The sequence below is a fragment of the Oncorhynchus kisutch genome, linkage group LG30, assembly GCF_002021735.2.
Source record: "Oncorhynchus kisutch isolate 150728-3 linkage group LG30, Okis_V2, whole genome shotgun sequence".
Classification (NCBI taxonomy): Eukaryota; Metazoa; Chordata; class Actinopteri; order Salmoniformes; family Salmonidae; genus Oncorhynchus; species Oncorhynchus kisutch.
The window spans coordinates 15,033,652-15,044,960 of record NC_034203.2 but is presented as its reverse complement, the minus strand read 5'-3'; the positions used below and the strand labels follow the sequence as shown (position 1 = coordinate 15,044,960).

The window sequence follows — 11,309 nt, the reverse complement described above, 5'->3', positions numbered from 1 at the left end:
TACAGTGTAGACATTGTTTATGTTGTAAATTTGTAAATGACTGCTGTAGCTGGAAACGGCAGATTTTTTATGGAATATTTACATAGGCGTACAGAGGCCCATTATCAGCAACCATCACTCCTGTGTTCCAATGGCACGTTGTGTTATCTAATCCAAGGTCATAATTTTATAGTGTATATATACAGTGCCTTGCGAAAGTATTCGGCCCCCTTGAACTTTGCGACCTTTTGCCACATTTCAGGCTTCAAACATAAAGATATAAAACTGTCTTTTTTTGTGAAGAATCAACAACAAGTGGGACACAATCATGAAGTGGAACGACATTTATTGGATATTTCAAACTTTTTTAACAAATCAAAAACAGAAAAATTGGGCGTGCAAAATTATTCTGCCTTCGCAAGGCACTGTATATATATATATATATATATAGAGAGAGAGAGAGAGAGAGAGAGAGAGAGAGAGAGAGAGAGAGAGAGAGAGAGAGAGAGAGACTTCTACTAAAGCGCATTATAGATCTCATGTAAAACATGAAGAAAAGGTATCAGATCAGGTCACACTTTGCACCTGTTTTTTCAGTAAGGGATTTAACATCTAAAACAAGGCTACAACGTTATTAACCTTTCTGCAACTGTAGTATTCTTTCTCTTAAGCCTTAACAGTCTATTGACGCACCCAAGCATCAATCTAAGTAACATCATGGGGAAAAAACACTTTAACATCAGGCAGTTTAAAGGTTTAGTTAACTTTTCTAAAATGTAAGAAAATGAACTTCAAGCTTTATTTTATGGTTTTGTTCTGTCCTTAAAGCTGCAATATGGAACTTTTCGGGCGAACCGACCGAATCCACGTAGAAATGTGAGTTATAGATCTGTCACTCATTGAAAGCAAGTCTAAGAAGCGCTATTTCTATGCCCCCCATTCTTAAGTTTGTTTTTTGCGTCTTTTACTCTCGGTTTTGTACACCACTCTCGGAAAATGGTACACCACACTTGAAAATACGACATTTGTGGTTCTGGAAAATATATTTCACAGCGGTTTAGTTGGATCAATGATTCTCAACACAAGTTCTTATTGATTTTATTTAACCTTCATTTAACTAGGCAAGTCAGTTAAGAACAAATTCTTATTTACAATGACGGCCTACTTGCTCACATAAACTGAAATTAGGCGAACTATTAGAATTATAGCAACCAGGAAATGGCGGAGTCATTTCTGCATAGTGCACCTTTAATGTTTATTAATTCCATTATGAAAACACAGGTGCAAAGCAGTTGCAAATGCTTAGCTAAGCCAATCTGACCCACAGTCTTTAGGAATTCATGGAATTATACAGAGGGATACCTCTTTCATCTAGCTGTTGAAAGGGGTTGTTTGTGAGCAAACTATACCTCCATAATGAGGAGCAATGTCATTTAACTGTTTAGATGGTTATTGTGTAAGCCACTTCAAAGTTGTGATGTTTTGCATACTGCATTTCTCGTTCCTCAATCTTGGTATAACAATGGCACCCGGTGGCAGGGGTTGTAATTGCAGCAGAAGTAACCAAAGCCATGAGTTCAGAATATGAACATTACACACTACAGGCTTTTGAACAACTCGGTAGGAGATTTAACTAAATCATTAAGGAATCCTTTCTGTCTGTTTCCTATGGAGCCCAGGAGGTGACATTGACTGAGATCTTTTTTTTAACAAGCTCACAATATTCCTAAAACGTGCATGAATTGATAATAAACATGCTCATGATTTATAAAACGAGCTCACGGAATGATGAAACATGCTCACAAATGACTAAAACCTGTGCATGAATTGATATAAAACGTGCTCATAGTTTATAAAATCAGCTCACGAATTGTGAAACGTCACCCAAGAGGCTAAGGAGACCATCTCAACCACCACCACCCATTCCTGAATTCTGACCAACGGGAACACACACAGGACAACTGACACACACCACAGACACACAACATGCATGTGCTGCTTTCCAAGGTAAGAATGTGCGGTCGGCTATTACATTGAACTTTCCATCTAATGTTATCCATTGAAAAACGTAAGTCCCGAAAGCAGCTGCTTCGTGTTCTTATTCATTTGCTCTACTAAGTTGAGTGTGACAGTGGTGGCACCTTTCCATCCCTTTCCTGCTCCTTCAGTAATCAAGGTGCACATCTTAGTCTTACGAACTAGCTACATGGTTTCGCTTTATGATTATGTCCATTGTGTGGCTCTTACTAACTCCTTTGTGTTGTATCTGTCACGCGGACTGACGCTGGAGAGACGAAGCAGGTACGGAGAGTTAACATTTAATAAACAACTGACATTGACGAGACAGGAACAGCGTCATAAACAAATAGAAAGACAAAGACAATCAATGCAGCAGCAGGGAACTGACCAATATAGGGGAGGAAATAACAGGTTATAAGTGAGTCCAGGTGAGTCCAATAACGCTGATGCGAGTGACGAGGGAAGGCAGGTTTGCGTGATGGGATGGCAGGAGCGCGTGATGCAGGGTAATCTGGCGCCCTCATGCGCCAGGGGAAGGGAAGAGCGGGAGCAGACGTGACAGTATCCACTCAATGGAGAGACTGTGTGTCTGTGTGTGTGTGTGTGTCCTGTTCACGCCAGCCGAGCATCCAGTTTAGGGTGCTCCTCCATTGTCCATTCATTCACTCACAAATACTCAACATATACAATGTCCTCCACCTGAACTCAACCATGTTGATGCTGTTCTCTAATGATTTGAGCATGTTCTTTATTGCTCATTAGAGCACCAACCATAACAAAAACTGTTGCAACAACAACAACAAACATTTGATATTGCAGTTGAGATACTCTTCTACCTCCCGGTGACACCGTGTTGTCTTTTGTGTTGTGCCTTGTGCACATTACCCTGTCCTTTATTGACTTATTCTCTGTCAAAGCAAACCAACAATCAAATCAATGAAAATTGTCTTGGGCGAGTACACATGTTTAGCAGATGTTATTGTGGGTGTAGTGAAATGCTTGTGTTCCTAGCTCCAACAGTGCAGTAATATCTAACAATACACACATCTAAAAGTAATATAATGCAATTGAGAAATATATCAATATTTGGACGTGCAATGTCGGAGTCCGGAGTATAAATATATATACGGCGTGTACAGTACCAGTCAAAAGTTTGGATACGCCTACTCATTCCAGGGTTTTTCTTTATTTTTACTATTTTCTACATTGTGGAATAATAATGAAGACATCAACACTATGAAATAACACATGGAATCATGTAGTAACCAAAGAAGTGTTAAACAAATCAAAATCTATTTTATATTTGAGATTCTTCAAAGTAGCCACCCTTTGCCATCCAGGCTGGATCACATCCGGCCGTGATTGGGAGTCCCATTTGGCGGCACACAACTGACCCAGCGCCGCCTGGGTTTGGCCGGAGTAGGGCGATAAGAATTTGTTCTTAACTGACTTGCCTAGTTACATAAAGGTTATAAAAATAAATAAATGCCTTGATGAAAGCTTTGCACACACTTGGCATTGTTACCTACCTTTACCACCTGGTGGGCGGCCCGTCAGGAAGTCCGGGACCCAGTTTCACAGGGCGGGGTTCAGACCCAGGGCCGCAAGCTTAGTGATGAGCTTGGAGGGTGCTATGGTGTTGAAGGCTGAGCTGTAGTCACGAACAGCAATGAACAGCATTCTTTTTTATATATATATATTTCTTAAATTTTACCCCTTTTTCTCCCCAATTTCATCGTGTCCAATTGTTATAGATAGCTACTATCTTGTCTCATCACTCCCCAGCAGGGTAGCCTAGTGGGTAGAGCGTTGGACTAGTAACCAGAAGGTTGCAAGTTCAAACCCCCGAGCTGACAAGGCACAAATCTGTCGTTCTGCATCTGAACAGGCAGTTAACCCACTGTTCCTTGGCCGTCATTGAAAATAAGAATTTGTTCTTAACTGACTTGCCTAGTAAAATTAAAATAAAAAGCTGATGAGAAGGGCCTTGCAAAGACCATTTCCTTCCTCAACTTGTTCTTTCTGCTGGTGGTACCCCTGTCCCCCCTCACCCTCTGGAAGAGGTAAATCCACACCTGGGCCCCTCAGATGAACATGGTGGTGTATGTGGGAGACAGCAGCAGGAGCATGGTATGACCAGGACAACCTATTTGTTTGCCACATTTAATTCCCTTTGTTATGAAAAAAATATTCAGCATAAAAAAGATATGGTTTTATGGCGCATGAAGAGAAAGAGGCCTAACTGCGTGTGTATGTTTCTGTGAGTGTGATCAATCTTCCATGATTCCGTTTATTTTGAGATCAAACCCACTCCACCAGTGATCTAGTTTGTTATGATGTCAGAGCTGAAGTGTAACGATGACGCTGAATGAAGTGATGAAAACAGGAGTGTTGTCTCTGGCAGCCCCTGATGTACTGGCTCAGAAACCCTACAGCAAGGCAGTGGACTGATGGTCCATCGGAGTCATTGTTCTGTAACTTCTTCTTTCATGTTAGCTCCGAGGTTTCTCCTGGCACTGCTGAGAGGACGGCCTGCTCTTATGATGCCTTATTTATCCTTCCTTCATCTTTCCGCTGAGGTAAATGTTGATCTGACATAATTAGATATAGTCAAAGCAAGGTGGACACCTCATGACTTATAGTAAACTCATATCAGATCAGTGATTACATCAAAGAAACAAAATAATTCAAATATGTCACACGATAAGACCTGCAGAGAGAGACATGCAGGACTGGTTCAAAGTCAGGCCAATTCCATGCTGGAGTCTGGACAGTGTTTTTTTTTACTGCAGTCAAGCTCCTTGTTGGTGCCTGGGTTGAAGAAATAGTTTCCCATTCCTTTGGCTAACTTTTGCTTTATCAAACTATATGTCATGAGGTCATCTACTAACTTGTAATAAAAAGCGCTGTTTATATTTGTACTGTATGTTTGAAAAATGATTAGCTCAAGAATAGCGCCGAAGGAGATGTCTGCCGTTTTACAATCCTGTAACCAATTGTGCTATTGTGTATGTTTTTTCGCATTATTTGTAACTTTTTTTTTGTATTTTTTTTGTACATAATGCTTCTGCCACCGTCTCTTATGACCGAAAAGAGCTACTAGATATCAGGACAGCGATTACTCACCCTGTACTGGAGGAATAATTTTTCTTCAGCGAGTCGGACGGGAAGGATTTACTTCAGACGCCGACAAGGCCTTCATCCACATCATTCGCAGGAGAAAGAGACGGAGGTATTGTGGACAAAGGTTCGGGTGCCTTGTACGGATCCGTCTCCGAGAGTGTAATCTACCTCTGCCATCGGTCCTATTAGCCAAAGTACAATCAATCAATAATAAAATAGACGATCACAAATATATCCTACAAATGGGACACTAAAAACTGTGATATCTTATGTTTCACCGAGTCATGGCTGAACGACGACATGAATAACATACAGCTGACGGGTTTGAAGCTTTTCGGCAGGATAGAACAGCAGCCTCTGGTAAGACAAGGGGTGGCGGTCTATGTATATTTGTAAACAACAGCTGGTGCACGAAATCTAAGGAAGTCTCAAGGCTTTGCTCGCCTGAGGGAGAGTATCTCATCATATGTACGGCCATAAGCAAACAGGAGGCGGCGCTCCTAGTGGCCGGGGACTTCAATGCAGGGAAACTCAAATCCATTTTACCTCATTTCTACCAGCATGTTAAATGTGCAACCAGAGGGGGACAAAAACTCTGGTCCACCTTTACTCCACACACAGAGACGAGTACAAAGCTCTCCCTCTCCCTCCATTTGACAAATCTGACAATAATTCTATGTTCTTGATTCCTGCTTACAAGCAAAAACTCAAGTTGGAAGCACCAGTGACTTGGTCAATAAGAAAGTGGTCAGATGAAGCAAATGCTAAGCTACATGACTGTTTTGCTAGCACAGACTGGGATTCTTCTGATGGCATTGAGGAGTACACCACATCAGTCACTGGCTTCATCAATAAGTGCATCGATGACATCGTCCCCACAGTGAACGTATGTACATACCCCAACCAGATGCCATGGATTACAGGCAACATCTGTACTGAGCTAAAGGGTAGAGCTGCCGCTTTCAAGGGGGCAGGACTCTAATCTAGAAGCTTATAAGAAATCCCACTATGCACTCCGACGAACCATCAAACAGGCAAAGCATCAAAACAGGACTAAGATTGAATCGTACTACACCGGCTCCGACCCTCGTTAGATGTGGCAGAGCTTGCAAACAATTACAGACTACAAAGGGAAGCATAGCCGCGAGCTGCCCAGTGACACAAGCCTACCAGACGAGCTAAATTACTTCTATGCTCGCTTCGAGGCAAGTAACACTAAAGCATACATGAGAGCGTCAGCTGTTCCGGATGACTGTGATCACGCTCTCCGTAGCCGATGTAAGACCTTTAAACAGGTCAACATTCACAAGGCCGCAGGGCCAAACGGATTACCAGGCAGTGTACTCCGAGCATGCGCTGACCAACTGGCAAGTGTCTTCACTGACATTTTCAACCTTTCCCTGACTGATTCTGTAATACCAACATGTTTCAAGGAAGTAAAAACACATTCACCACGCTGATCCTCAACATGGGGGCCCCTCAGGGGTGCATGCTCAGTCCCCTCCTGTACTCCCTGTTCACTCATGACTGCATGGCCAGGCACGACTCCAACACCATCATCAAGTTTGCCTATGACACAATGGTGGTAGGCCTGATCACCATCAACAATGAGAGCCTATATGGAGGAGGTCAGAGACCTGGCTGTGTGGTGCCAGGACAACAACCTCTCCCTCAACTTGATCAAGACAAAGGAGATTGTGGACTACAGGAAAAGGAGGACCAATCACGCCCCCATTCTCATCGATGGGGCTGCAGTGGAGCAGGTTGAGAGCTTCAAGTTCCTTGTTGTCCACATCACCAACAAATGATCAGGGTCCAAACACACTAAGACAGTCGTGAAGAGGGCACAACAAAGCCTATTCCCCTCAAGAGACTGAAAATATTTGGCATTGGTCCTCAGATCCTCAAAAGGTTCTACAGCTGCACCATCGAGAGCACTGGTTGCATCACTGCCTGGTATGGCAATTGCTCGGCCTCCGACCACAAGGCACTACAGAGGGTAGTGCGTACGGCCCAGTACATCACTGGGACCAAGCTTCCTGCCATCCAGGACCTCTATACCAGGCAGTGTCAGAGGAAGGCTCTAAAAATTGACGAAGACTCCAGCCACCCTAGTCATAGATTGTTCTCTCTGCTACTGCGCGGCAAGCGGTACCTGAGCGCCAAGTCTAGGTCCAAAAGGCTTCTTAACAGCTTCTACCCCCAATCCATAAGACTTATGGCTTGATAAGTAGATAAGTAAGAAATAGGGGGGGGGGGTTACAAATAATAAAACCGCAGCAGTAAAATAACAGAAGCGAGACTATATACAGGGGGTACCGATACAGAGTCAATGTGGAGACTATATACAGGGGGTACCGATACAGAGTCAATGTGGAGACTATATACAGGGGGTACCGATACAGAGTCAATGTGGAGACTATATACAGGGGGTACCGATACAGAGTCAATGTGGAGACTATATACAGGGGGTACCGATACAGAGTCAATGTGGAGACTATATACAGGGGGTACCGATACAGAGTCAATGTGGAGACTATATACAGGGGGTACCGATACAGAGTCAATGTGGAGACTATATACAGGGGGTACCGATACAGAGTCAATGTGGAGACTATATACAGGGGGTACCGATACAGAGTCAATGTGGAGGCTATATACAGGGGGTACCGATACAGAGTCAATGTGGAGACTATATACAGGGGGTACCGATACAGAGTCAATGTGGAGACTATATACAGGGGGTACCGATACAGAGTCAATGTGGAGACTATATACAGGGGGTACCGATACAGAGTCAATGTGGAGACTATATACAGGGGGTACCGATACAGAGTCAATGTGGAGACTATATACAGGGGGTACCGATACAGAGTCAATGTGGAGGCTATATACAGGGGGTACCAGTACTGAGTCAATGTGGAGGCTATATACAGGGGGAACCAGTACAGAGTCAATGTGGAGACTATATACAGGGGGTACCAGTACAGAGTCAATGTGGAGACTATATACAGGGGGTACCGGTACAGAGTCAATGTGGAGGCTATATACAGGGGGTACCAGTACAGAGTCAGTGTGGAGGCTATATACAGGGGGTACCAGTACAGAGTCAATGTGGAGACTATATACAGGGGGTACCGATACAGAGTCAATGTGGAGACTATATACAGGGGGTACCGATACAGAGTCAATGTGGAGGCTATATACAGGGGGTACCGATACAGAGTCAATGTGGAGACTATATACAGGGGGTACCAGTACAGAGTCAATGTGGAGACTATATACAGGGGGTACCGATACAGAGTCAATGTGGAGACTATATACAGGGGGTACCGATACAGAGTCAATGTGGAGACTATATACAGGGGGTACCGATACAGAGTCAATGTGGAGACTATATACAGGGGGTACCGATACAGAGTCAATGTGGAGACTATATACAGGGGGTACCGATACAGAGTCAATGTGGAGACTATATACAGGGGGTACCGATACAGAGTCAATGTGGAGACTATATACAGGGGGTACCGATACAGAGTCAATGTGGAGACTATATACAGGGGGTACCGATACAGAGTCAATGTGGAGGCTATATACAGGGGGTACCGATACAGAGTCAATGTGGAGACTATATACAGGGGGTACCGATACAGAGTCAATGTGGAGACTATATACAGGGGGTACCGATACAGAGTCAATGTGGAGACTATATACAGGGGGTACCGATACAGAGTCAATGTGGAGACTATATACAGGGGGTACCGATACAGAGTCAATGTGGAGACTATATACAGGGGGTACCGATACAGAGTCAATGTGGAGACTATATACAGGGGGTACCGATACAGAGTCAATGTGGAGGCTATATACAGGGGGTACAAGTACAGAGTCAATGTGGAGGCTATATACAGGGGGTACCAGTACTGAGTCAATGTGGAGGCTATATACAGGGGGAACCAGTACAGAGTCAATGTGGAGACTATATACAGGGGGTACCAGTACAGAGTCAATGTGGAGACTATATACAGGGGGTACCGGTACAGAGTCAATGTGGAGGCTATATACAGGGGGTACCAGTACAGAGTCAGTGTGGAGGCTATATACAGGGGGTACCAGTACAGAGTCAATGTGGAGACTATATACAGGGGGTACCAGTACAGAGTCAATGTGGAGACTATATACAGGGGGAACCAGTACAGAGTCAATGTGCGGGGGCACCAGTTAGTAGATGTAATTGAGGTAATATGTACATGTAGGTAGAGTTAAAGTGACTATGGATTGATAATAAACAAAGAGTAGCAGCAGTGTAAAAGAGCGGTCTGAGTAGACCCTGTATATAGCCTCCACATTGTTATTTCACTGCTGCTGTTTTATGATTTGTAACTTTTTTTTAAACTTATCTACTTTTTACTTAACACTTCTTAAAGCATTGTTGGCTAAGGACTTGTTAGTCATTATTTCATTGTCAGGGCTACACCTGTTGTATTCTGTGCGTGTGACAAATTTGATTTGATTGGTAATATGTTGTGTGTCCCTGTGGTGTTTCCAGCTAAAGACTATCGTCCACCTGATAGAGAAGGACCCAAGGATATGCTACACAGGTGACCAGGCTCTTCAGCAGTCCTGGTACAGTGCACGCACACACACACCGTCTTGCACCTATTCTTGTGCCCCACCCCAACAGAGCCTGGCCCTCATGTCTCTCTCCCTCCCTCAGGATTGCTGGAGACACAGCCCTGGATAAGAACATCCGTGAATCTGTCAGCGCCAAGTGACAGGTGGGTTACTTTTCCTGCATTCTTCTGCTATCAACTATTCTAACTTCATGTAACATTTTGTGACCTTTATGGTCCACAATGGTATTTTACAGTGAGGGTCCCTTTACAACTGGTTTCTAGAGGGTTTAAAATAGTTTATTTGTGGTTAATTAATCATTTATATATTTGTACGTCTGATGGGAATGTGTTTGATCCTGCAGCAAGCATTTAATGCCACAGCTGTGGTCCGTTACGAGGCTTCTCCAGGTGGCTCCCAGCCAGACCACCCTGCCCAGCCCCTGTAGAAGTCACCTTCTGCTGGCTGAGGCTAAAGAATACACAGGTCAATGGTGGGGAGGAGGGAAGAGGGAATCGATGATGCCAACAGAGAAGGTCACTTGCACTAGATTGGGGAGAGTGAAGGATGAGGAGATGAAAGGAAAGGAGAGGAAGGCTGAATGAGCGGTGTCATACGTACCCAGGGTGGCAGGTATCCTAGCGGTTAAGAGCATTGGGTCAGTCAGCGGTTGAGAGCATTGGTAATTGAAAGGTCGCTGGTTCGAATCCCTGAGCCATCAAGATGGAAAAATCTGCCATTCTACCTTTGAGAAAGGCAGTTAACCCCCAACAACTGCTCCCTGGGTGCCGATGACGTCGATTAGTGCATCCATCAGCACCTCTCTGATTCAGGGGGAGTGAGTTAAATGCGGAAGACACATTTCCATTGAATGCATTCAGTGCAACTGACTAGGTAGCCCCTAATACTGGGTGATATTATTTTGGGACAGAGCTTGGACAGTGTTTTTTTAACTTATACTTTTTTTAATGTACGTCTGCCATTTTCATCTCTGTATTTCTGTACATGTTTTTTATTGTCATTATCCTTCCCCCTTGACAACATAGAAAGGACTGATTCACATACGTAACCTGCATGATCAGAGGACAGGTAGACAGGTCCTCATACGTATGTGGTACCACCCATTGTGGAATAATTTCTGCACAACAGATAGTGTAACTAATACCTCACGAGAGATGGACTTACATGTAGGGCCGTTCCTCGTTGTGTCACACCCTGATCTGTTTCACCGGTCTTTGTGATTGTCTCCACCCCCCTCCAGGTGTCACCTATCTTCCCCACTATCCCCTGTGTATTTCTACCTGTGTTCTCTGTTTGTCTGTTGCCAGTTCGTCTTGTTTGTTCAAGCCAACCAGTATTTTGTGTCTCAGCTCCTGCCTTTTCCAGTTTCTCGCCTTCTTGGTTTTGACCCTTGCCTGTCCTGTCTCCGAGCCCACCTGCCTGAGCACTCTGCCTGCCCCTGACCGTGAGCCTGCCTGCCATCCGGTATTGTTTCCCCACCTCTGGCTGCCTTAACCTGTCTATTGCCTGCCCCTGTTGAGATATTAAACTATTGTTTATTTGACGTGGTTTGC

At 44.1% G+C, this 11,309-nt stretch overlaps 1 long non-coding RNA gene across 1 annotated transcript; it reads left to right on the top strand.

Moving 5' to 3' along the window:
• Nucleotides 1-1,848: 1,848 nt before the first annotated feature.
• On the top strand, nucleotides 1,849-11,299 carry LOC116358640 (uncharacterized). The gene is made up of 5 exons (XR_004206409.1): nucleotides 1,849-1,986; nucleotides 4,495-4,577; nucleotides 9,671-9,747; nucleotides 9,839-9,899; nucleotides 10,100-11,299. It is a non-coding gene; the product is annotated as an uncharacterized LOC116358640 (long non-coding RNA).
• Nucleotides 11,300-11,309: the final 10 nt, after the last annotated feature.